We start from the raw sequence: 25,954 nt of genomic DNA, 5'->3' as shown, positions 1-25,954 counted from the left end.
ATATATTACTCTATTCAGTATTTATTCACCATAAATAATACTACATCTCTTACCAGCTGCTGTCAGAAAGTCATATCTGGCTAGGATCTCTGTCCTCTGGTGCTGAACTGGACAGACTAGTGGTTAATACAGGAGCTCTTCCAGACACAGAATCTACTAGCACCAGCACCACTCTGTAAACCTTAGATCACACAGACCCACAGACACTGTCTTCTTGTGCCATCCTGTTGCTGAGGCAGGGCCAAGTTAAAGGAGACTCCTCCTGGAGATCCATGGATCAGAAAGCACTGGCAGTTGAGAGAGTGAAGGTATAAACAGACAAAGGACCCTCTAAAAGATACCAGTGTTGCTACTCCTTCCTGATTCAACCAGTAATGACTAGAAACTGGTGTGCTTTCAGCAGTGCAAACCTCCAAATTACTCTTCTTCAGTCTCTTAATCTGCCCTGGTTCAACCTCCCCTCACCCTTTCCTTTATAATTGTAAAGCTGGGTTGTTTTGGCTTGCACTTGACTTTAATATTGATGGGCTGTTGATGCTAGATGAGGACAAGAAGCAAGGCTCTTCCCAAGCTAAGGCAATTTTTCTGTTTCTGCCTCTTGTTGTACAGCCTGTTTCACATTTTCTCTGCAGCAAATAACTGTAAGAAATGTTCACACAACAACATGGTGGGACAAAAACCAACATGAAAAAGTAACATGACACCTATTTCTACACTAATGAAACAATTACTAACTAATCGGAACCAAGCAAACCAAGCATGATGCAAATGCAGGGTAACATTTTCTAATAAAGCTTTCTGCTCACTCAAGTGGCAAAGAGATGTGTGGCTTTGGAAGGCTAAAACAAACATTTACAGTAGATTGTAAAAGAGCTCACTGGTTTATGAGGTTTTGCCCTTGTCCAGATACTTCTAATTCAGGCCATGGTTACAGTTCAGATTTTGTCCAGAATGCAAGAGCTTACTGCCTTCTTTCCTCCTCAGTAACCTAACAAATTCAAATGGGGGGAGGCCAGACAAGAGCCTAACAAACAGCCCAACTCTTCCCCAAGCTCTCTTGCCTTCAAAGGGTTGAGAGAGGTCCTCCAGCTGCTATAGTGAGCTATGATGGGACACAGCTGCCCCAAGGCACACAAGTGCTGCAGGGTTGTGCTTCTCGTGAGAAGAGAGCTTTTCCTTCTTATCTTTGCTTAAACCACACATGTTTCAAGAAGGAACCTCAAGTGAAAACTCCACTTGACAAGAGATTTTTAAAACAGTGAAGTCATGTGAATTACCACAAGTGACAAGACAGAACAAGAGGAAATGGCCTCATGTGGCACCAGAGGAAATTTAGATTGGACATTAGGAAAAATTTCTTCACTGAGAGTTATCAAGCACTGCCCAGGAAGTGGGTGAGTAACCATCCCTGAAGATATTTATAAGACCTGGTGCTTAGGTACATGGTTTAGTGGTGGACTTGATGATCTAAAGGGTCTTTTCCAATCTAAATGATCCTATGAAAACCATATACACTTACATGAAGCATAGCAATATTTGAAAGGCTGGCCCTAGTGCATAGAGCTGTTCCAGGCATGGGAATGAGCACTTGGGAAGAGTTTGACCCTTTGGACCCACTGAGCTTTGCTCAATACTGAGCAAGCTTATTTCTTTGCTGCCAGCCATCCTGCACCTGAAGGATGGAGATGCCACCTAGAAAGGTCCACAGGAAAGAAAAAGTATACTGCTTTATAGGCAGATGGTCTAAGCCTGGGACTGGGTCTAGGCTGAGCATATGGTGCCCATTACATATGTTAGAACCAGATACTGACTACAGGGAGAAAGGTGACTTAAGCCAGACTAAGAATTCTTCAGTGCCACTGAGTGATTTTGTGCCCCGTGGAGGCAGAGTTCATTTCAGGCAATTATCTCATGTGCTCCCTACCAACTGCTCTCCTCAATGAGGATGGGCAACAGTCCATACTAATAAAGACAATGAAAGTGATCTGGACACTGGAATGATTCCAGGAATAAATTCCCACCTCCCCAAAAGCTGGAACAAGCTAGAAAGAAGGGTATCACACTGCACATATGGCATGCCAGGAGGGAGAGTTGGAGTCAATCTCATCACCTACGAAGGATAAAAGAAAAGGAGCAAGAAGAAGCTTGTTAGAAACACACAAAAGAACATTTCACGTTGTTTAGAATAACCTGTTGGGCAGTGCAGGTATTTAAATATTCATACAGTGTTCATCAGGTATGAGGTAAGCAATGTCTTTGCATCCCCTCTTTCCCCTTAAAAGAACTATCATTTTTGAACAGTAAAATGTTACTAGTTCCTTCAAGCACAGACTGAAATAGAGATACATGTCTGATTCTTAAGAGGAGTTTTGTTTCTGTTGCTAGTGTATACTAAGTTACATTGTGTCTCTAATCAGATCAGAATTCTTAACATCAGACTAGGTTCCAGATCTCTATAGCTCTTTTTGCCTCTACCAGACTTTAAGAAAGTTACAACACCTCTGGCTCTGCCTGAGCACGTATGTGCAAGAGAAAACATGAAGAGATGGTACATCTGAAACGGGAAGATGTGTGACAAAAGATGTATTAACTTGCTTTGCAGCAAATTGGCCAATTTCCTTTTCCACCATGTCTGAACCCCTTAATGCCAGGAGAACAGCAAGAGCACACAGAGATCATACCAGGCTTAGATGCAGGAGGAAATCAATGTCCATGTTCTGTCCTGGCCAGCCACGGGGAGCCATGAGAGGCGATGCGGCAGCCAGGTCCGCAGGGCTCTGGAATCAGCACTCCCCTTGGACCAGAGCTCACTTCCACCAGCTGCTCTGCAATCATGGGACACCTTGCTCAGATTTACTTTCCTGATCTATTCTGTGCCCTTAAATGCCCAGACTTCTGAGTATCATTTTCACCATCATTCTCCACTACTTATATATATAAACTCCCATTCCTAGAGCCCTGCAATCATGGCAGAAACACAGCTTAGGATCTGAGCTTTATCTAACTTTAACCTGTTCTGGAAAGGGGCCCTAGCAAGCACTACAGGTTTGTTTCACTGATTTCCCATTGCATTTCCAGGTTTACACAAAGGTGCCTCAGTGGAAACTGTAGTCTAGTACTCCTAAGTCCTGACATAAAAAATTCAATGCTTCATAATTCATGTGCTTTTTTTCCCAGAATCCTCCATCTCTGCGTTTTTCTTTAAAAAACCCTAACATGGAAAAGGAATACATTTAGCTGGATCATGCCTAGTTCTGTGAGTTTGGTACTAAATCCTAAGGGAGAATAGCTTGTTCATTTTTTTGCTGAGTGTAAGTTACATTAAATATGCTGGACCTGTGCAGGTTTCTGCTAAGATGCGTCTGTAAAACTGAAATTCACTTGTCTTTTGAATGTCTGGAAATGTTCATGAAGCATAAATCATCTCCCTTCATCACTGACCCCACAAATCTCATATATTATATAAACATATGGATATTAAAATTATACATAACTTATAGTAAGTGGTATCTGCCTTTCAGACACTAGGCAGGTAAATTATAGACTCATAGACTAAGGAAAAAATCTGGGACCACTAGTTATACAGTGCAATAAACATCAAAACCAGAATAAATTAAAACTGAGATAATTTTAAAACTGGATACTATCCAATTTCTCTGCAAGAAAATAGAACAAATAGTTTCAAATAGAACAAGGGCACTGGAACAGTGTCCCAGTGGGAAGTGAAAGCAGAAGAGGTTTGGACACAGAATCTGCATTTAGTTTATTATTTTGTTGGTACTTACCCTGTCACTGTAACTTGGCTTTCTGCCTCTTCATATCAGTACAGCACAACTTTACAACCCTACTGCTTTGCCCTGTCTCTAGGAATCCGTTGCAAACACTTACACCCTCCTGAAATCTAAAAGAACACAAACTTAGGGCATGCAGCCTCTAGAGATGACAAAGGTAACAAAAAAGGAAAATGCAAAGCTTTGGTAACACTGTTCTTGTCTTTTGCTAAACTCTTAAAATTTGCAAGCAAATGCAAAAACTAACTGAATGGATTTAACATGTAATGTATTTGCAGTTATAGATATATGTATATGTCTATATCTCCATATGCAATCTTGTGCATACCCCACGTTGAGTGGAGGGTCCTGAAGCAAATGGGATGGATGGCATTTAGACCAGGGCACCCTGCCCAGCCCTCCTGTGAGGCCCACTGCAAGCACTGAGCTACTAGGGCTTAATTGGTCCTTGAGCACTGAATACCATTTTGAATTTCTCTGTCCTCACAGGATTTGCTCGATACTTAACCCTGCACACTTGTATTAATTTTGCTGATTTTTGTGCTTGAGTTGCTGGGGGAATTACTGAGTGTAAGGTCAAAGCTGTTTCACATTTGCAGTATAAGGCACTTTATCCCTTTCCACCTTGCCCTTTAGTACTTCCATGTGGCAGAAGGCAGGGATGGAGATAAGGATTAACTTTATTTAATGTGATATTTAATGTGTGAAAAGGTCCCAAACCTTCTTTTTATAGACAGTTCTGCAAAACAGACCAAAGGACTTTCAAAATACAAAAAAAAAAAAAAAGTCAGGCTTTGTTAAAAATGTAAAATAGAATAGTTAGCATTTGACCAACAGAAAACATTTTAAAAAGACTACTGTAAATGGAAAAGAAATGAAGATGGGTTAAAACCAATGTTCTCTTCACCCATGGTCTCCCTAGAAGCATGTCCTTCTCCTCAAACTATATTCCTGCCATCAGTCACTTTCTGCAGCAAACGGTGCCCACTTGGTAAGGAGTCCTTAAGGAACATGGTCTTTAGGAAGTTTTCTCAGTTCCCTGAGATGCTGCTCTCAGTTCCTTGCAATGCCTCTCTGGCATCCCATACTCAGTGTTTCTCAAAGCCCCTCCCCTTGCTCCTTCTCACTGGTGTCCAGGGAATGTGTGATTTCTCTTCCATGCTCAGGGTTTCCCCTGACTCAACCACACCATTTACAGGAACATGAGTGAAATAATTGAGACTAAACAGGTCAAACACACAGCCTGTCATAAAGCATGATTATAGACTGGTATCCTGAGAAATTAAGGGAAAGTCTTGACTGCTTCATTCAAATGACTGTCAAAAGTCTGCTATGCAGCAGACAGCACTCAGGGGTGGGTTTTTTTGCAAGCAGAAATAGAGTGAAAATCCAAATGTCATCCATGGGATCCAAATACATTGCCATCTGATACCTTCATTTTCAATGATGTTTATAGCATATGACAATTCTATTCCTGAATGAGCACTGCTTGGGCTTTGCCTCCATGACCTTCTCCTCTAGTTTAATAACTCAACATTTTATGGCAGAAACAGGTTGTGCTGCTGGCAACTAGCAGCACAAAACTTAGAAGCCCAGCGCTGAGCCCTGCTACCAGACATCCTCACCCAGAGTTACTGAGGGACTCTGCTAACTAGCTCTGTCCAGCACACAGAGGTCATAGACTGTGACAGCCACAGCCAGCAACTTCATGGGACTCAAAACACAACCTCACATCGAAACCTTTCTCTTCTTACAAGGCCAAGGAGGAGAGAGGTACAATCTGCCTTTGCTGTGTGTCTCACCATGCAAGAAGCATTAAATGAGTCAAAAAAAAAAAAAAAAAAAAAAAAAAAAAAAAAAAAAAAAAGCTGAGAAGCCTTTTCTGTGAAAATGATGTCATTTCTGCAATGTGATTGCTTTTATGAGCTACATGGCACCTTTGATTCAAAAAAGCATTAAAGCAGAGGCAAGGGTCCCGACTGAAGTGCTAAGACAAACAAGTGAGAATGCTTCAATATCAGCAGTATATTTATTCCAAATTGCCAGGGGAGGAAAGGAGGACTGTCAAGCACAGTGCTAGGCTCAGTGACACCAGGAAACCCTACTGTCTGACCGGGCAAGAGAATCTGTTTACTTTAGGAATTATATTTTCTTCATGTTAGATCGGTATGTGATACTTTGGGTAGGTTAGCATAAATAATCCAAAACCACATTTCTCCTCATCTGCAGATTCAGTGAAGCTTATAAAGGCTCTCATAAAAGTAATTTTAAATATTCATGCAGTGTTCATCAACCATGTGTCCCAGCAAACCTACAAGGACAGGCTTTCTAGGCTACTCCTCTTCAAAAACTGTACCCTTGCATGTAAGCATTCACCTCTGTGCTGCAGTGACAGCATATACTGCTGCTTGCAACATTAAACATCATTCAAAGGAATAATCTTCATGCTACTAACACAACAACACACACACTGTTGAACTCCCTTCTCCTAGAGCTAAGTGGAAAACAGACCTCTGTTATTCTCTTCCCTGAAGCACCTTTTCAAACAGCATAATTTTAACACCATCTCCCCTTTTGTGCATCACATCCAAAAAAAAACCCTGCAAACATATTCCCTGACTCCTAACAAGACTTATTTTGTCAAGTCTTCATTTTCTGCTGAGAGCTGAAAATGTCAACATTGTCCTGCATCTTATCTCTCGTGCCTTGCTGTGGAGAGAAAAGTATCTCCCTTGTGGACAGAATTACATATTCTCAGCCTGACAGTAACTGTGCTGCATTGAGTAAATTACATCAACTTGAACTAGACAAGAGATGTATCCTGAAATATAAAAAAGGCAGCCACATCTTTAGATGTTTTTCAAAAAACATTTTCCTTACATCACAGTAGGAACACACAGAAAGGAGACAGAAAATTCAACAGGATGTCACCTAGGAACAATGATTTGGATCTTCTGTTGTGCACTGGACCAGCTGCTAGGTGACAGCTGTCTAAAAACTACTTCAGGCCAAAGATTCACAGTCTTATATGTCTGAGGTTTAAAATTTTTATTTCATTTTGACACGTCTTTACGATTTTGCTGCTGATTTCTTTTCCACCAGGTATGGTCATTCTCTGTGGCCTGATCTGAAGCCCAATGAAGTCTGTCTCATGATATTACAAGACTCTGTTAATCAATGAGATGCCGGGGGGAGGAAACAGCCCATGCAATGTAATACATGGAAACATTTTACTGAATTGTCTGTGCACAAAATACAGAAAAAAAAAATCTAGCAACCTGTTTCATATACTCTATGAAACTATATGAAACCTCTTCAACTATACTGAAGTCATTTCTTCTCAGTTTGTATTCTTAATATCAGATAATTCTTGTTCTTCATAAAGATGTGTTAATAAAATCAGTAACTTATCAGAAAAAAAAAAACAAAAAACAATTATTACAAAAAAGAAACATTTTAAATTGAGAGAATCCACAACCAGCAAGATTTCAGAAACAGCTGACTACCTCTTTGGTCTCAGTCTCTATTTTTCTACCCTCCTCAGTCTTGTATAATAAGATTTAAAGGTGCATTTGGCATTAACTGCTCCTTCAGGTCTTATCTGCAGATGAAAATCTGCTCTTGAGACAGATATTACCAATGTTTAATTCACTATTGAGGAAAAGCATCCAAGTATTTTGTGACTGTTCAAAAGTGTGTGGATAAGGCCTCTCATTTCTGACAGCTCATGTTAAAAACAGTAATTGCACCGTTTTCTCTACATCTTTAAAAATACTCGTCTTGTACAGCAAAGAAAATAATGTTCTTTCTCTCCTCATTAGCCCTATATCAGGAGAAGAATAGAGAAAAAAATTTAGTAAGAGTATTTACACATTCAATCAAAATTAATAAACAGGCTTCATATGATAAGGAACATTATTGTCAAGGGCTATTCTGTCTAAATATTCTTGTTCTAATAAAATCACACTTGATCTAATAAGCATTGCTTTAGTACAAGGCAGTGTGAGGGGTCAGCCAAACACACTCTTAAGCAAAGTATAAATGATCTGGATAAATGAGATTAAAGTTTACTCTTAAAGCAAGCAAAGGAACTAAGTAAGACACCATCACAGTCCAACTCGATCCAGTCTTATATCAAATACAAAGAACTTCATCTCCAGGCACAGGACATTTTTTAGCACTTCAGTAAGTTTTCTGATTATTTAAAAAGATGGTACTTCAGGGTTTTCAGTCTGGCTACAATAGCAGCTGTTCCAATGACCAGAAGCTTCAATTAATCCGTTTCCTTAATAACCCCATCCCTTTCCAGCATAGCACACTGGGCCTTGTCACTCATCCCTACTACATTATTGAAATGGATATAGAAAAAGAAGAGAGTAATTAAAATTAATGTAAAATATTATAATGGAAGAAAGAAAAAAACCACATGCTTCCCTTTTTAATTCCTCCCCCAAGACAGAATTTGAAATTTGCCTGATTGCTTTGTTTTACACCCTCATCACTGATGACTCTGGGCCTTCACAGATCTGGCAATAAAACTATGAATTAGCAGTCTATGCCTGTACCAAACTGAAGCTGAGAGCTGGGGTGCAAAGACATAAAATAAAGCTGTTCTGGGTTATTTTCAATAATACAGCATTGCAGCAGCAAGGAAAACTTCTGTGAAATTTAGCAGACTGACTTACCAAGGAAATATTTTTGGGGACAAATTGTAATTCTCCTTTTACAAACTCTAGCACTGCCAATCCAAGTTTCTAGGATCTGTGATGAGGTATTTGTGTGCTTGTGGCTATGTGAACTGTTCCCAAACCATGGAACACAAACAGGAATCAGGATGACCATCTTTTCCTCTTGAGAAAACTGAATAGTGCCTGGACTACTCCTAACCATCTGCCTCTTCACAGGGCCTAATATGGAGTCAAAAGCTATTTGCAGTCACTGCTGCTATCACTGCCACATGGTACCCCATAATCTCTGCTTTTTGTATCTCAGCAAGCTCAGTATGCAAAACCCCAGGCTAAATTGTTAGTATAGTGAGATGCAATAAGAGGATATTGAAGATTATGAAAGGATATTTCAGCAGCAGCTCCTGACCCTTGAAAGGCAGAATTAGATTTGAGGAGAAGGTTGGTTGTTTTGACAGGGATGAACAGCAGGATGGAGACAGCTACGGCACGCTGAAGTAGCTCCCCAGGCAAATGTGATACACAAAAATGAGTGTACTGTGATGGAGCATAGACAAGGTCTGAATAAGAGAAGTCCCAGAATTTATAGATAAAGCAGCTGATTCCTCTGCTGCTCTGAAAGGAGTCTTTGTTCCTTCTCCAGCATCAGGAGACATCAGTAGCTGTATAAAATAGGATGTCAGTGTCCTCTGGAAGCTTACTTGCCCAGATTCTTACTAGAAGTAGGAAGCCAATGCCTGTACTCTACAAAAAGGGGTTTACAAGACAATTGATTGTGAATTATCATCCAGTGATCCTAAGCAGACGTAACCCAGCCCCCTCCCTTCTTTAAGAAAGCAGGGATTTTATGCTCTCTTGGTTTGCCAACAAGGACATTGAACCAAGATCAATAGCAAAGACTGCTACAAAACACATGAAATTTTTTATAGTCCTTGGCCCCAAGACTCCACTTCTGGGAAGGGAGTTTGCAGATTTGCAACTCCCTTCCCATAAGTGCAAGCAAACCCAAGAATGTGTAGCTTTGCCATCTGAAAAACTACTCTTTGTAGTAGTTCCATTGTGTAAATTCCATATCTGCATGAAAAAATAGAACAGAAGTACCATTACTCCACTCCCATCAGAACTGCTGTGGAAAAATGTCCAAGAGCATATACTTACAGTACAACTGAATGTATAATGTCAGGTAATAGCCTCTCCAATTGTGAGTTATTTATATGTAAAGTTGCCACAGTAAAGCACCACATTATTTCTGCTCTATTTCAGCACTCAGCAGCTAATGCAGAGGTGACAGCATCAGAACAAATATCTGAAGAGAGGAGGACTGAGGGAAGCAAGTTCATATCACTTGGTGCTTTGAGAAAAGCCCTTGCCTCAGCCAAAAGACAAGTGAACCAGGGCTGAATTATGACACTGTGTACAAGTTCTTTGAAATTAAATGGTTCTGACACAAATATTTGGTTGGTCAGAAGATTACATGCTTTAAAGATACATTGTTATATAAGAATATAACGGTTCATCAATTCTAGGAAAAGGAGAGGTATTATAGGACAAAAAAGAGAGAATAATGCAAGCCCTGGGGGCTGAAAGTTTTCAGGGAACACTGGGTTACAACTTAGTCATATTCATGTCCTTTGGAAACATTCCATTCAACTAGGAAATCTCTCTAAGCAGTACCTGTTATCACTGATAAAGGGGAATGTATTCACTACCCTTTAAATAAAAAAGGCCACCATTTGTTTTACCCTTCTTGAATGCTTCTCCTATATTGCCATTACAACGAGAAAGCACAACAGCTTTCCTACTGTAAAGTTGCTCACTGTTGTCAGTATCTTTTCAAGGGAAGAGAGAATGGATACAAAAATACAGTGAATACACAGTAAACTCCATCTCAGGCTCCTAAAGAATTTTTAGGCACATACTGATAGGAGATAACATTAAATGGAAGTGCTTTATAAAATGTAATGTAATAGTAACAGAGTAAATATAAGAACTGTTTATTATCAAATATTTTTCTCTCTCCTATGAAAGAAATACTGCATTGTCTCTCTCTTCCAAATGAAACTGCCACCACAGAATTCCCCTTTTTAAAAGGATTTTTCCCCATTAAGCTTTATCTGATGGGTGTCCTTGAAATGTTGCAGAGGCAAACAACTGCAGTACTAAAATGACCACTTGGCAGCTTGCTGATGTTTGCTGAATCTCTCTCTCTCTCTCTCTCTGAGCCAGCTCCTGCTTTGTTTTCTGCTCCCTCTTACAGTGATCCCATACAGCATAGATATCTCAGAGACTGACATAAAACTGCAGTTCCAAGGGTTTGTTTTTTCCCCTCAAGAGAAAGAGGGGTATTTGCTTGAGATAAACTTAAATATTCCACCCACCTCAACTCCACTGCAGTTCAGGTGTGAAAGCAAGTACACTTGCATGGCAGAGGGTTAGGAAAGTCCATCTTTGTTTCATACTAGGGCGAAGTCTAGGATTCAATTATTCCAGAAAATTGGAGTTCTCCACTTTCACTTGCACTGCACAAGCTCTGACAGTGTAAATTGGGAAAGGCAAATAATTTGTATTCCTTAAAAGAAAGAAGCACAAAAGCCTTTGCTTCATTTCATTCACAGTAGCTATAGTTAGGCGTTACAGAAAACTGATTCACTCTTAATTGCTTACAGGTATTTATCAGGAAATGGTTTTGCCCCTGAGAAGATGTTACTCTGCTTATGCTATTTAACTCCTCCCTGAATTTACACTGAGCTTACAACAACAACAAAAACATCTCCTTGACTCTTTGCAATTCAACTGCAAGCAATAATTGACCAAGACAAAATAGTGCTGGAAAATCTGTCTGTCAAATATCATCAACTTACCCACTTTTGCCTAATTCTATCCTCCTACAGGACAACAGAAAATACAACTTCACTTTTCAGAAACCAGCCAGCCACCATGGCATACGCTAGTTCTTACCAGGTACTCCTAGACCTACCAAATACATGGGCAGCAAAGAGAATGGTGAGCCCACATCAGTGTCTTGCTCTGGCTTTCACCAGCAGAGCTTTCAGGACCATCAGGCCCATGTCTTTGTGTTTCCACTGTCAAAGAGGCAATGCAGACACTAAAACACATGTCCTGAGGCATGTTCTGAATACATGACAGTGTGTGTGGCACAATATACAAGTTTTATTTGCCCTTGTTAAGGATGACATATGTAACTTGGTGTGGATATAAACTTTAGCCAATGAAACTTGTGGCCATAAACTTTTGCTAATGAAGTCCTTCTATGCTATACTGTCAAATATTTTCTCTTTCTCTAATTATATAGAAATACAGTAATATGATGAGCAGGTAGAATCAGACATTAGGCTAGGCCAGTGTGAGATGTTTCTAACTGTGGTACATCACAAGATACAAACCTGTCCAAATCTGACTGGCAGTAATTTAGGAAGGCTTAAAACTTATCATGGCCAACAGATCTATGATTATCATAGAGGAGTTATTGCCTGCTGTGTAATTAGTTTGTTCTCACTGAGCTAGCCCAAGGCTTACAGGCATTTTGCAGTGTTGTAAAACACCCTGGAGAAGGATGACTACTGCAGATGGAAAAGCACTCTCCATTGCAACACACAGGCTGGGAGAGCTCCCTTAGCCCCCTGTACCTAATGCCTTCGGAGCTGAAGAACCTGGTTCACATCCTGCTGCCTCTACTTGGTGTTTTATGTGCACAGCTGGCTAATGACTGTGTTGTATTATGCATAAAACCATTTACTGAGATATGCTCACACTGTTAATATGCTGTAGAGTATTGTTGCTTTGTTTAAGGGGCAACTCTGGGAAACATTAATGCTGGATGGTACAAAAACAAGGGTAATTCCAGTCCAGACTGCAAGAAGAGATCCACAAAGCGGCCAAACGTTCCCATCTGCTCAGTGAACAAAGAGTCTTTCATGCCTCAATTTATGCCTTCTGCTGTCAGCAGTGAGTAAGGAATCTTCCCGACATTTGTAAGGGGCCATGTTGCAGAATGCTGCTTACCAGTGCTTCCCTTTGGTGGCCTCCGTGCTCCTTGTCCCTCAGTCTATGCATGAGGTTTCTAGGCTGTTTTGACTTGCTCTAGCCCCTTTGCAACTCACCCCAGAGAAGGTCCTGCTCTGCTGCACCAAAAGAAAGCAGTGGTCAGAAGGTTTGAATTAGGCTTTGAGAGTTTGATTCTAACCATTTCACTCTCTTCTCAGATCAACAACTTATCACACACTTCTTGAAAGTGTAAAACAGCAAGAAAACTTTTGCTTCAGCCTGTTCTGTACAATTCACCTCTGGAATTTCCACGTCCTAAGAGGATGACTGCTCTAGATAAAAACAATTATTTACAGAATGTAATGTAAGCCTGTTACCTTCTCACTACAACTTCTAATTACATCCTGATTTTTTCTCCCTTATTTTACTGGTTTTGTACTTTCACTGATGCATCTCTAGTGTGGCTTGAAGAGCATGTTAGAGACTTGAAAGTATTGAAAAGTTCCACAAAGGCACAAAAAAAAAAAAAAAAGGTTGGTACTGAAGACATGTGGATCTGCCAGTATACCAGCAAACAAATACAAATACAACACAGTTTTCTTGCTCACAGTTAACTTCTGGGTGGGAGTTCCAGGCCATTGCACTGCTAGGATCAAGCAACACAGAATGAACCGTACTTGGTAAAATTTCCTGGCTATTTCCTTGCCTTCCCCTTACCCATATTCTTTCTCAGCAGGATTGTTTCCCAGGACAACAGGAGTGATGGAGGAGCTCTAGCTCCCTGGAGTAGCCAATCTACTACATCACTGATATCAGAAAGATGACTTAGCCCACCTCACTGTTTGTTTTCTATGTTCAGAATGCTTCTGAACTTTCCCTCAGCTGCTGCTGAGGGATAATGGAACTTGCACCACAATATGGAAACACACTGCACCAGGTGACTAACATCATGGCTTAGTTTATGTGAAACAAGGGATACCCAGGTACTGTGAGATGCCCAGGTACTCCTATCAGCCTTCTCACCCGCTGCTATCCTGCATCCCCAATGCCTTTGCAGAACTGACAAGGTCAATGATTGACTGTAATAATCACAGAATATTAAAGGTTGGAATGGACCTTAAACATCATTCAGTTTCACCCCCGCTGCTATGACCAGGTTGCTCAATGCCTTATCCAACCTGGACTTGAACACTGCCAAAGATAAAGCATCCAAAGCTTCTCACAGACAACCTGTTCCAGTGCCTCACCACCCTTACCTGGCCTAAATTTCCCCTCTTTCAGTTTGAACCCATTACTCCTTGTCCTATCACTACAGTTCCTAATAAAGGATCCCTCTCCAGCTGCCTTGCAGGTCCCCTTCAGATACTGGAATATTGCTGTGAGGTCTCCACTCAACCTTCTCTTCTTCGAGAAGAGCCCCAAATTCCTCAGCCTGAGCACTGCAATGTGCTTTAGATGAAGGCCATTCAACAGTTTCAGCTCATTCAGAAGGGAGCCACCTGTGAATGTTTCTTTAGAGACAGATAGATAGATAGATAGATAGACAGACAGACAGATAGTTGGATGAATGCATGAATGCATGGATACATACACACACTCCTCCTTCAGATCCCTGGATTTATGCTGCCTTCCAGATAATTATGCTCTGCTTGGATTAATTTGTTCAATAGTTTTTTCTATTGGCTTGGGCTGCCAATAGATCCACTTTGTTCTCAAAAAATATAAAGGTAATATATAGTTTTGCAGAAGCAGGAGTGGGTTTACAGACTTGAATCCCAGAGAATGTAGTGGGAGATGCAGCACACTGCAGCCTGAATCACTGGTTTACAGGTCTGCCACAAAGATGACTTTCTCAGGAAGTTGCAAACAGAGAATGAATGTCTGGCTTGTGTTAATCCTTATCAGGGGAAGACAGGCTTAAATGAGTTTGTTTACAACAGTGTTCAAGTTTGCTAAAGTATTTTAATGAGTAGGTAAAAAGAAGAGGCTGTCAAAAATCTAGTTTTCCTTTGATGGAGGAAGGAGGAGAAAATCTAAAATAAAACAGGTATGTTTTCATACACAGAAAATAACACAGTGTGAAGACTTGAGATATTTTTCTATTAATAACATTCAGAGAAGCAGGCTGTACTTTATGATGTTACTCTGCCTCTGAGCGTAGTGGAAGCAAGTGGAAGCTTGTTATCATTTTTTTTTTTTTGCTGGTGCATGCAGTTTTTCCATGGAGTTTCCTCACTGACTGATCCTAACCTATGTAAGAATCACTATGAGGCTGCACCCATAATGAGGACACAAACAGCATTAACAGACAAAAGAAGTTAACAGAAAACAGGTAAGATCTAGAGGGTGGATACACCCTTGTTTTTGATGTATGTTTTGTATCTCTCATTATACTTATACGCACTGCACGCTTACATGTACTTTTAGGCTGTGACAATTCATCCCCAAAGAAATGAAGATCAATGTTGCAGTTAAAAGTAAACCCTATTAACAGATTTTCCAGGAGACTTTAAAGCTATTTTTCTTTGCAATATTTTATGAAAGCATTCTGATGATGCAGTTTGAATTTCTTGGCTCTGTATTTTACTATCTCACCTATGTGAAAGTGGACATTGCTTGTACCTTGATGAATGAATCGGAAATTTCTCCAGTTACACTGCTGTTTAACCAAGCACTTCTCTTTACTCCCTTCTGATGATTCCCAAAGGTCGCCTCAGTAATTCCCAAACAGTGTTGCTACAGTGACATTGTTCTCACTGGGCTCTTTCCTCTCTCTTCCACCAGTCCTTAAGAAATGTCAACTGTAAGGTCTATACAGAAGCTAGAATCCACACCAGGTCTGACTTCTACTGGACACCAGATGAAGAAAAAGCTTTTCTAGAAACAATGTGGAGGCTCTACTAAGTGCTAGAATAAGTAACTGACAAAACACAGAACTGTTCATTCCAGTATTTTGAGCTTTTCCCTTTATGTTAACGGTAACATAAAGACAATCAACATAAAATTTAAGGGGCAGTTACCAGTCATTTGGTTTTCTATGTACATACTGTGGATTCAGAATGGTTTTGACAGCAATGGCTGTTACTGCTTGAGAGACACTGCAAGTACCAGGATTATGACACTCTGTAATGCCCAACGCCGATTATTGCACAAGTGAGACAGCTTTTCTACCACATATGAAATATTTTATACAGCCACAGCTGGAAAAGTTACTTTATATTCTGCTATAAATATGAAGAAAATATCACTTGGAGAATCTTCTAAGATAAAGATGCATGAGCTGAAGCAAGCATTTTGAAAGGGCCAGCTGTAAATAGAGGTTGTAACTTACTTGGCTGGTACACAAACACTCGAACTTCCTGCAAGCCATTTGCAAGAGCAGATTAGAACTAAAGGAAGGTCAGAGAGTCTATAAAATACATCAATGTTATGGCAGACATTGTTCTATGTGTCTCTGAAGACACTTTCATCTCATATGAGCTGTGTTATTTTGTTGTATTTAACATGATACTGCACTGAAGAGCTTTCTCAAGTGAAGAACATTTGTAATTTAGGATGCTCCATAAGTAGAACTTTGTGCAAACAAGGAACTAGGTCAGGTCATCAGATTCAGGCTGAATGACATGCTCAATGCACTGTTTGTTCTATTCTTCTCAAACTAAAAATTTATTTTACTGGAGGATGATAAGGATTTGTTTTTCTTTGATCTTATTTGGAACATGGTGAATGCATACAGTGAAGACACAATGACAGGATGCCAGGGTAAATTACTATATCCTGTAACATTAAAACGTGCCCTTAAAATCTGAGTTTTCCAAGGCAACTAGATCTTACTCTCTCCTCTGCATATTTTATTTACATAGGATAGCTAGCATTTATTTTCAGCAAAACATTCTGTGGTGACATCAAGTCAGCTATAGTGTAATGTGTGTGTACATATATGTATGTTCAGTGTACCTCCACTCTAGACAAATTCAATTGTGCTGAGATCCACTGCAGCTGGCATACAAGCTAAGTAATAAGAAACCTGATCCGTTACCTACCACCTATACTACATTATTTCTGCAAAGTATAAAACACTCTCAGCCCAACAGGCAGATGTTCAAAGTTAACACTTGAATTAAGAGTCCTGAGCAGGTGATGGGCTGATTTTATGGTGGTTTATCTTCAGTACCCCATTTCATTGAATTCAATGTGGCTGTGGGCAACTATTTCAATACAGATGAACTTAAATGACTGAAGTTCATTTAATGTTTGACTTTCCTATATTGAGAACCAGGAGTGTGAACTAGCAGACACCAAGTTAACTTTACAATAATTTCAGCAGGAACTGAATAAAAAGGTTTGGGACAGGCAGTTCAGGTATGAATTCTGATACGGTCTTTCCTCCTTTGACCCACACCCTATTTACAAACTGTTGGCAGTTCCCCTTCTCCATCAGTGCCCCAGAAAATTAGAAAAACAGGTCACACATACCTGGTCACACACATAACAGGTCAGAAATACTGGAGGAACTAATAGTTCAGAAAAGAGATGACTCATGGGGAAGACATAATCTATAAATATCTTCAAGGCAACAGCATAAATGTATAAATGAAAGATGGGAATTGTTCTGCCTCAGAAGTTGGTAGGTAAGTTGGCAGTGTAAGGAAAACAATAACTAGTAAGTGAATAGCATCTCCAGGGATGTTGGCTAGGAACAATTACTGTAAACATTCAAGAACCGGTAAAATCAATACTAGTGGGTAAGATGCATTGAGAAGACCTGCACAGCCCCTGGAGCTTTACTAGACACTTCCAATTTCTGGTGCTGTTTTTGCTATCCATGGCATTATGGTAAGCCCTAGAGAAAGAAAAGATTACACTCACCAAGGTAAATGTGGCTGTTTAAATTACAATTATGTGCAAGCAGGCCTTTCATTGACTCAGCAGCTGACATCTCCTTACTATCAGTGATAGCTTTTACGACATGCTAATGTAGAAGGTACTACACACCACTGATACAAATTCATAGTTGCTAATTATATCATTAATAATCCTGAACCTATCTGCTGTTAATTTTATTGATACAAATAGTATGATTAATTCCATCAGGTGTCAGCAGTGATGTAGAGTGACACAGTATACAGTCAGCTCCCTGAATGACTCATTAGGCTCACAGAGAAGGACCTCCTTCCACTGCCACACCTGGCCTGCCTCAGGCATTGATGGCTCAGATGTCTTCACTTCCCATCAAACACAGAGTTGCTGAAGTGCAGTGACATATTTTTATTAAATGTGAAGAACAAACCAAAAAGCCCTCCAGCACATCAGAGCTAGGACTGCAATGCCAGACAATAACAAGCTGCCTGTTGCACTTCAGGTTCCTCTGCAGTGCACATGCACTAGGATGCACTGCAAAACCCCCATGTTTCTATAGGAATTATAGCTCATTTTGTGACTTTACAGTTATTTGGCAGTTCTTCTTAACCTCCACATTCAGTTCATTGCATCACATCTTATTTCTGTACACCCATAAACCCTGAACAACTGCATTACACTATCAGCCTTTATTTTTTTACACTAGCTAGCAGCAGAAAAAAAATTGTTTTGCCTCAATATTCTTAAAACATTTGGCATTATTACAATATTTTTCTGGCAGACATGAAACTAAAGCCATTAGCCATTAGTAAAGCCAAAGCAGCCAAAACTCTACATTTAAGGAAAAAACTTGAGCCCCCTGGAGTGTGATGTTTCCAAAGTACTTACCACATTTATGGCACCCCACATGTGCAGAGCACAGGTCCAAGCCTCATGTTTGCAGCTGGGAATGCTCAGCATTTATGCAAATCTGGCCTAGCACACATGGTGTATGAGGAACAAAACAATATCAGCAACTAATTCAAGACTCTGGCATACTGCATGAGCAGAGAGAGGGTGAGTTAAGACTGCAAAGACAATGAATCAAAATTCCTGTGTCTACTACACAGGTGCATTTCACCCATCAACTTCTTATATGATTGCCACTTTCAAAAAAAGTGAAGTTAAGTGTATTTTCCTAGGTAATAATGTAAGAAACATCCTCACTAGATTCACAAAAGGACTATCCCACAGTTTCTTACAATTCTTTAGAAACTCACAAAGACTGGATGGCATGGTAAACACAAGAGGATGTGGGGGTTTGGCAAAACCTATATGCCTCCTGTTCCTTGTTTAAAAATTCTGAGATAAGTATGATCTAGCTCAGCCAGACAGTGCTTTACACTACACCTGTGACCATTTTATCTTACTGTAACATAATGAGCACATCAAAAAATTCTTAGCACAGATTTTTTTTTCCCCTCAGTGTTTACATTAAATTTGGCAGACTACATCTCTGCTTCATCACTGATTCCACCCATGTGTCATCACCGCATAAATGATGCTTACAGCTTTCGGTAAGTCAATTTGAGGAGTGATTAATTTTCCTATCTGTTAAACCTTTAAATATTTGATTTGAAAATGAGTTTGACTTTCATCCCAACTACTTCCCCATTATTTCATATATTTTTTTAAAAGGTACATATATATCCTTGAAGATCGGCTTACCAAGCATCATGCAAGTGCAGTTTCTCGTTATTGACTTCTGTGTGTTGCTTTATTTTTCTATCCTTTAATCTCTACATTTGTCACAGAAGAAACAGAGGACAACCAGTTAAGCCTCACCTAAGCCAGCTGCTAAGGAGCCCTGCTCTAGGCATAGAGGAAAGCAGACAATTCTTTGAGCCTTACTCTTAGCTCAGCACAGGCTGTCTTCTTGGGCCAGTAACTTTCCCAGACTGCAGAGGACCTTGAGTTCCTGCTAACCTAAATAAATGTCACCATTCAGCATAACCTCAAGGAACACTGTGCATATGGGAACAACAAATACAACCACACCTGCATCAGGACAGACTCTGCAGGAAGAGTAACTACCAAAAAAAATTGCTGGTTTTAATAGATAATTATTAGCCAACAACTTGTGAGAACAGCAAACTTATTAAAAGGGCAACTTCAGCCCTAACAACACCCAGAGAAGCAATTCCTGGCCCTGTGTGAGCAGCACTGGAAAGAACATTTTTAGACTGGAGTGTGCAGTTCTGACCTATACGTAACAATATGGCTGTGGGTATCTTAAAACAAGTGCAAAGGAGGATCATAGAAGTGTCCCAGGAACAGACAAAACCATGCTGACAATGAGAGGACTAAGGAATTTTTGATAAATTTAGTGTACTAAACAGTAAACCTGGAGTTGATGTGAGCAACATGAAACAGTGTTTTTTTCATAGGAAAGAGATCAAATAATGTGGCCTTTCTAATCCTGCTGTCAATAGCATAGCAAGATCCACTGACTGAAAGCTAACTTGAGACAGATTGAATCTCAAGGGAAAATTTCCCAAGGAAAGTATAATTAAGTATCAAAACTGGTTACCAGAAGAGGTGATAGACATGCCTGGATCTGAAGACTTTAAAATATGTATTTTAATGCTGCTTCTAGAAGAGATTTTATGGTCTACACAGCTAGGAAAGAAGAAAGAAAGTCTAAGTGCTCCAGAAGAACCCTCCTGACCTCGACTCTCCCAAAAGTGGATCAAATTTACTCTACATCCTGATCTTGTATTTCTTTATTTGCAGCATGGGTAAAGTCAAAACTCACTGCACAGCTTTGAATGCTCAGTGGAGGGAAGCAGGAAAGATTTTTCCATCATCTGCATGTTTGACCAGGCACACTGTGGCTTTTCCTTTGCTGATAGTTCTTGCTAGTCTGAGGCATCAGAGCAGCTGCAGCTGGAATTGTGGGCACTGTATGGAGAGTCACTGTTGTGCTCTGCAGGAGAGTCCTCCTTCTCCTGTAGAGGAGTCCTCTAGAGGGCTAGCTGGGGAGCATTACTTGGATGCCCAGAAGCATGCAGATCATTTGATGTGATATTGAAAAGGAAATTTCCAAAAGCCTCAGGGGATAGTTCTTTTGCCTATGTCCCTTGCACAATGCACAGCTTGCCTGTTAGAATCATGTAGACATATTTTAATTAATACAGTTCTCATGTCTGCTGCTCGCTGCCAGGAGCACAGTTTAATGTCCTGAGAAAAGCAACTCCTCAATCTACCTGGACTTTAGGCTTCATATAAGGAACCCTGATTGAGCATCTGAGTACAAGATGATTTACCATGATATTTATTGTCTCACCTTTTCTTTTGTGCTTTTGATAATGAATAAACACTCAATTTACTATACAGACAGCATAAAAGACAACAGACAGGGCTGAATAGAATCTCTGTTTCATGATTCAACTTATCTAGCTCCTTTTGGGTACTTTATTTGTTCTCTGTATTAACAAAGTGGGAAGAGCAAGGAGCAGTTACTCAGATCTGATATACCAATCAAACAAGCCCAGGAAGTGCATCTGCTTCTGTTGGGATGCCAGTCCCTTTTCTCTCCTAAACCATACTCCCAGTCTATGGTCTGAAACCCTGTGACCTTTCTGGTCTACCTGCAGGATTGTTCACACTGTCTGGCTTTAGGCATGCAAGAAAGTTGAGTCTTGCAATCATGTATATCCACCATTATTAACTCCTGCCTGCCCATATAAAATCATTTCACAATAGTGTTTGTGCCTGTGCCTACGTGGCTCTTGCCTACAGCTTTCTCATTCACACCAAGCCAATCAATCAGCTCAAAGCTGTCATTGATGGGTTAAGTGCAGCCAAAAACAGGCAGTACCAATTAAAGGCCCTATTTTTTTGTTTGTTTGTTTTTCATTCAGGATTTTTGTGCCTCTTTCACCCACACTTCCTAGAGCTGTCACACTGTTGTGATGTGAGTTCTTGGGACTGGCGCAGTTGAACGTCTTTGTCAGCAATGTGGGCAGTGGGATTGAGTCACCCTCAGCAAGACTGCAGACAACACCAAGCTGTATGGGGCAGCCAACATGCTGGGGTGCCATCCAGAGGGGCCTGGACAGGCTGGAGACATGGGCCCAAGAGAATCTTAAGATCAACAAAGCCAAGTGTAACATCCTGCATTTGGGTTGTGGTAGCCCCAAATACAGACACAGACTGGGCAGAAAATTGATTGAGAGCAATCCTGAGGAGAATTGGGGATGCTGGAGGATGAGAAGCTTAACATGACCCAGCAATATGCACTTGCAGCCCAGAAAGACAATCATATCCTGGACTGCATCAAGGGAAGCATGGCCAGCAGAGTGTCAGAGGAGATTTTTCCCCTCTACTCCACTCTGGTGAGACCCTGCCTGCAGTATTACATCCAACTCTGGAGCCCTCAGCGCAGGAAAGACATGGACCTGCTCAAGTGGGCCGAGAAGAGAGACTTGAAGATGATCAGCATCTCTCCTATGAGGACAGGCTGAGAGAGCTGAGGTTGTTCAGTCTGAGGACAGAAAGGCTCCAGGGAGACCTCAGAGCCCCTTCTAGTATCTACAGGAAGCCTACAAGGAAGCCCCATCTCTAGAAGTGTTCCAGGCCAGGTTGGATAGGAGTGGTCTCTGAGTACCCTGGTCCAGTGGAAGGTGCCCCTGCCCATAGCAGGGGGGGTTGGAACTAGAGGATTTTCAACCTCCCTTCCAACCCAAACCATTCTGGGATTCTATGATTATTCCATGCCATCATTTCCCTTGTGACTGACTGGCAACATTTCCCCTAAGTTAATCAGCATCAGGAATGCTCTCACTTTTGCAGACCCCAGACAGCTGCCTTTGAAAAACTGACATTTCCAGAGTGTGGAAGAGCAGGCTGCACTCATCATTGTCACAGTACAGGGACTAAAAAGAGAACACATGAAAAGATGGGCAGCTTTTCAGGGAATCCTGGCTCAAAAGATGCAAATCCTGCTTCAGTAAAAAATTAATCTGGGAGATTAATTTCAAGGTGTGGGTGATGGCAAAGATAAACTAGAATGCTAAAGAGCTTAAGTATTCAGGGTCACCTCCAGCCTCAAAAGATACTGTATTTTTTCATTCTTAAAATACAACAGTAGATATGAGAGGCAAAACGCAGAAGACACAAGTAAGGTTTGATTTTGATTTCTGTATTTGGAGGTCCTTCACTCAGACTTTTCACACAGAACAGATTCTCTCCTGCAAACACAGGACCTCAAGTGTTTTTCCCTTTTCAAGTCTTTGAGCACTTCTAATGGATTCTTGCTGAGATGCTCAAAGGCTCTCTCCAGTCCCACTGCTCTAGGCATATTTTAAAGCACCCCTTTTTATGTGTGCCCATGATCTGCTAAACTTTACTCTTTTATTCTCTTTATTGATATTCATGGCATTTATATCTCCACCTGTTTGTTCCTTCTAGAGACTGAGCCCAGATCTCCCACACAGACCAGCAGAGGTTTGATGATTTAGTTCACTTAGAATGAGAACAAGAACACACCAGGAAATAACCTCAATGACTAAAAGAACACTCTATTACCCAAATATTGCCAAACAGATCATGGGGGGGAGGGGGGAGGGGAACAACCGAAAAAACCCAAAACAAACAGCCACACCCTCACTCAAAAAAAGGACATTTATAACATTTCAATGCTTTGAGATAGCAGCAGGAAGTAGACAGTCAGACAGTTTTCTTAGTCAGGTTAGAGAGCAGAAGCTGTGTCTTGCACAGGCAGGTACAACACCAAAAGCTCACTTCATCCACATCCCTGGTATCAGAAAAGAGTTTTGCCTCCATTCTACAAAAGCATTAAAATTGAGCCAGGGAGAAAATTTGTTCTACCCCACTTGTGTCTCCCCTTTCTAAATAAAAGTTGCACCATCACAGAAGATTATCGGCATTTCTCCAAAGACCAACCACATCCCTGGGGTTCAGTTGTCTGACACCTGGCATGCTGCAGAACAGCCATGAGAATCTGGCTCAGCTTTGTTGTACAGAAATGGTTATTGAGTCGTGAGACAATCCATAAGCTAAAGACAAGCAAGAAAAAAATGCAGACAGAAATTAAATTATTCCGATGGTTCCAGTCAGTGGTTCAAGACAAAAATGGTAACAAAAGAAGCTCTAAAGCCCTAAGGAAAAAAAAAAAAAGGAGAATTAAAAGACAGCAATTTAGCACATTGAATAAGCTTGAGCAGCAGAGGAGAGCCCTTTCCCACTGACCTATGCCAGTCTGCCAATTAACCCATCACCCATTAAGTCTCTGCATCTGCAATGGAGGGCAGATTGATACCAGAGTAGCACTTTGACCCTAGTTGACTACTACATTCATTAGGCAATAAACAACCACTGTGTACCCTTAAATTGCATGTGTCCTGCTTGCCCAGTCTCTCTGCACACAAAGATGCCCAAACAGAAGTGACCAGAGGGAGGGGTGCACAGTCTCAGCCTGCAGGAGCAATCTGTGAGCACATTAAAATGATCAACATCACAACCAGACCCTTCCATGGGGCTGCAAAGCACAACCAGAGAACAATACTCCTGATTTTGTTCAGGACTTAATAACACAGAGGCAGGCAATGTGCTCATACAGACACCTGGGAGCAAGTGCATGAGTTCATTCTATGGCTTTGAACAGCATGCCAACAAACATGCTGTTTCTGAATATCTTCCTCTGGATATCCAATATGTATCTGAAAATTACATCCCAAAAGCACAGTAAAAAGAGCTCAAGAGAAATAAATAGACTGAGTGACAGTGTTGCTGCTGCTACTGCCATTTCTGCTGCTTTATCTGACTGGTGATATGAAAAAGCACAAGCAGATGACAGCTGCTTTAGAGCCAAGACCATCAGATCAACTCTGTTTTCCATAAAGCAGCAAAACATCTAAATTTCTGTACCCCAGAATGGGCACCTGAGAGAGTGCTTTCCAAATCCTCCACCAGTAACCTGTGCTAGGCACCTCTTTAGGTCATTACCCACAAAGGTAATCTGTACCCAGCAGGATCAGATTATGTGTGAAATCAGCAATACTCATGGAGACACTTCGACCTGACTGCCCAGATGTCTTCTTTACAGCACTGACACATTTTCATTTCCCTTGCATGATAAGAACTTAAAAGTTTTAAAATAATGTAATGCTCATGCACTTGCTTCTGCTACCAGAATATGGACAAAGTACAAGCCAACTTACTCTTGTTTTTCACCAGTGTGTTGAAAGAAAAGGTAGAAATAATGTAATAGGCAGGTATTAAATAATAGAGTTGATAAAGGGAGCCAGAGCAGACAATGTGAGCACATTTAAATTACAACTCATACTGATATCCTGTGACACTACCAGGACTTAACACAAGGTGAAATGGGGTTTAGGTGAAACTCTATTGCAATTCTGAAGAAATCATGGAATACAGCAATGTTACCTTTAGAACTGACTGAAGGAGGAAAATAATGAAATGGAAATTATTTCCTCTACTTTTTCTCCTGTGCTGAAAATCTGTACTGAAATTTCAGGTGCAAATCTCATCTGGGTAGGTAAAGAGTGAGGGATCTTTAGCAGTCACTCTCAGTGGACTTTATTCTCTTTCACATCACATTCTGCCAGCATGATGCTCACAGGGACTGAATATGTCAAAGCCATTAGGAAAAGCAGAAGAAAATGCTGCACTTATTGAAAATCAGTAAATAATTTTGGATATGAACAAAAATGTTCCCATTACTGGGGCCTTTACATCCATGTCCAGGGACAGAACAGTGCAATGTATCCCTGAATCCCTAGGAGTGCACCACATCTCTTACCTCAGGAAAGAGAAATGACGACTTTCTCTTGGTCTCAAGTACCCACTCCTCTATGACTACATTTCTTGGTAATGGAAGAAAAAAAGATTGTATATCTAGTTTCTAATATACTTGTTACACAATGTAAACAATTATACTGTATAATAAATAAATACTGTGAATTAAAGCAGTCTCTTTTTGGTCAGGATTCACCTCTGTCTCCTCCCCTATATACCCTGTTGTTTACTGAGGTTTTGCTCCTTTCTGCATCTTCTCTCTCTGAGACAAACAAAACTCAAGGGCCCTGCCCCTCAATTTCAGACCTTAACAATTACCTGTCTCACTTCAGTACCTCCTTCCACCCACATTAACTGTGCTGCTTTGTTACTTTTCTTCCCTTTCAAGACCAACTTCACCTGATTTCCACTGCTGCTGTTCTTCTAGTTCCAACGTAATTACAATCCAAAGGGAATGATGACCAGGGAGATATGGAAAATCCATCAGGTTGGGAGACGAAAAAGCTCAGAAAGCAAGCACAAGGAAAGGTCTGAGCTGCCTCAAGTGCTTTCAGACAGACAACCAAAATGTGGGGTTCAGGGACAAGACATGGAACAATAGAGATTATATCGGGTCTATATGGCTGTTTCAATGTAATGGAAACATTTCTTTTTTAATTTTTGGTTCTGCCTCCATTTGATAATATGTCATATACAGTCATTAAGAGCTGAGTGGATTTTTATAGCTGCTATTAGAATTGAATTTTATCTTCCTCCATAAAGATTCAATAAATTAAATTTCAAAGGCAAAAA

General features: G+C 40.6%; 1 protein-coding gene across 27 annotated transcripts in view; it reads right to left on the bottom strand.

Annotated features, from left to right (window-relative positions):
- The window catches only part of TSPAN4 (tetraspanin 4), a 411,890-nt gene that overhangs the window by 91,358 nt on the left and 294,578 nt on the right, over positions 1–25,954 (bottom strand). The window contains exon 1 of one of the 27 annotated variants that reach the window (XM_053944948.1): positions 2,682–2,709. The exons of the other annotated variants lie outside the window; for them this stretch is intronic. The gene's annotated coding sequence lies outside the window, so the exon portion shown is untranslated. Of the gene's footprint in view, positions 1–2,681; positions 2,710–25,954 lie in introns of those variants that run through there. 27 annotated transcript variants of the gene reach the window in all.

The sequence above is a fragment of the Vidua chalybeata genome, chromosome 6 (genome assembly GCF_026979565.1).
Source record: "Vidua chalybeata isolate OUT-0048 chromosome 6, bVidCha1 merged haplotype, whole genome shotgun sequence".
In the NCBI taxonomy this organism is placed as follows: Eukaryota; Metazoa; Chordata; class Aves; order Passeriformes; family Viduidae; genus Vidua; species Vidua chalybeata.
This window is presented reverse-complemented; position numbering and strand designations above follow the sequence as displayed.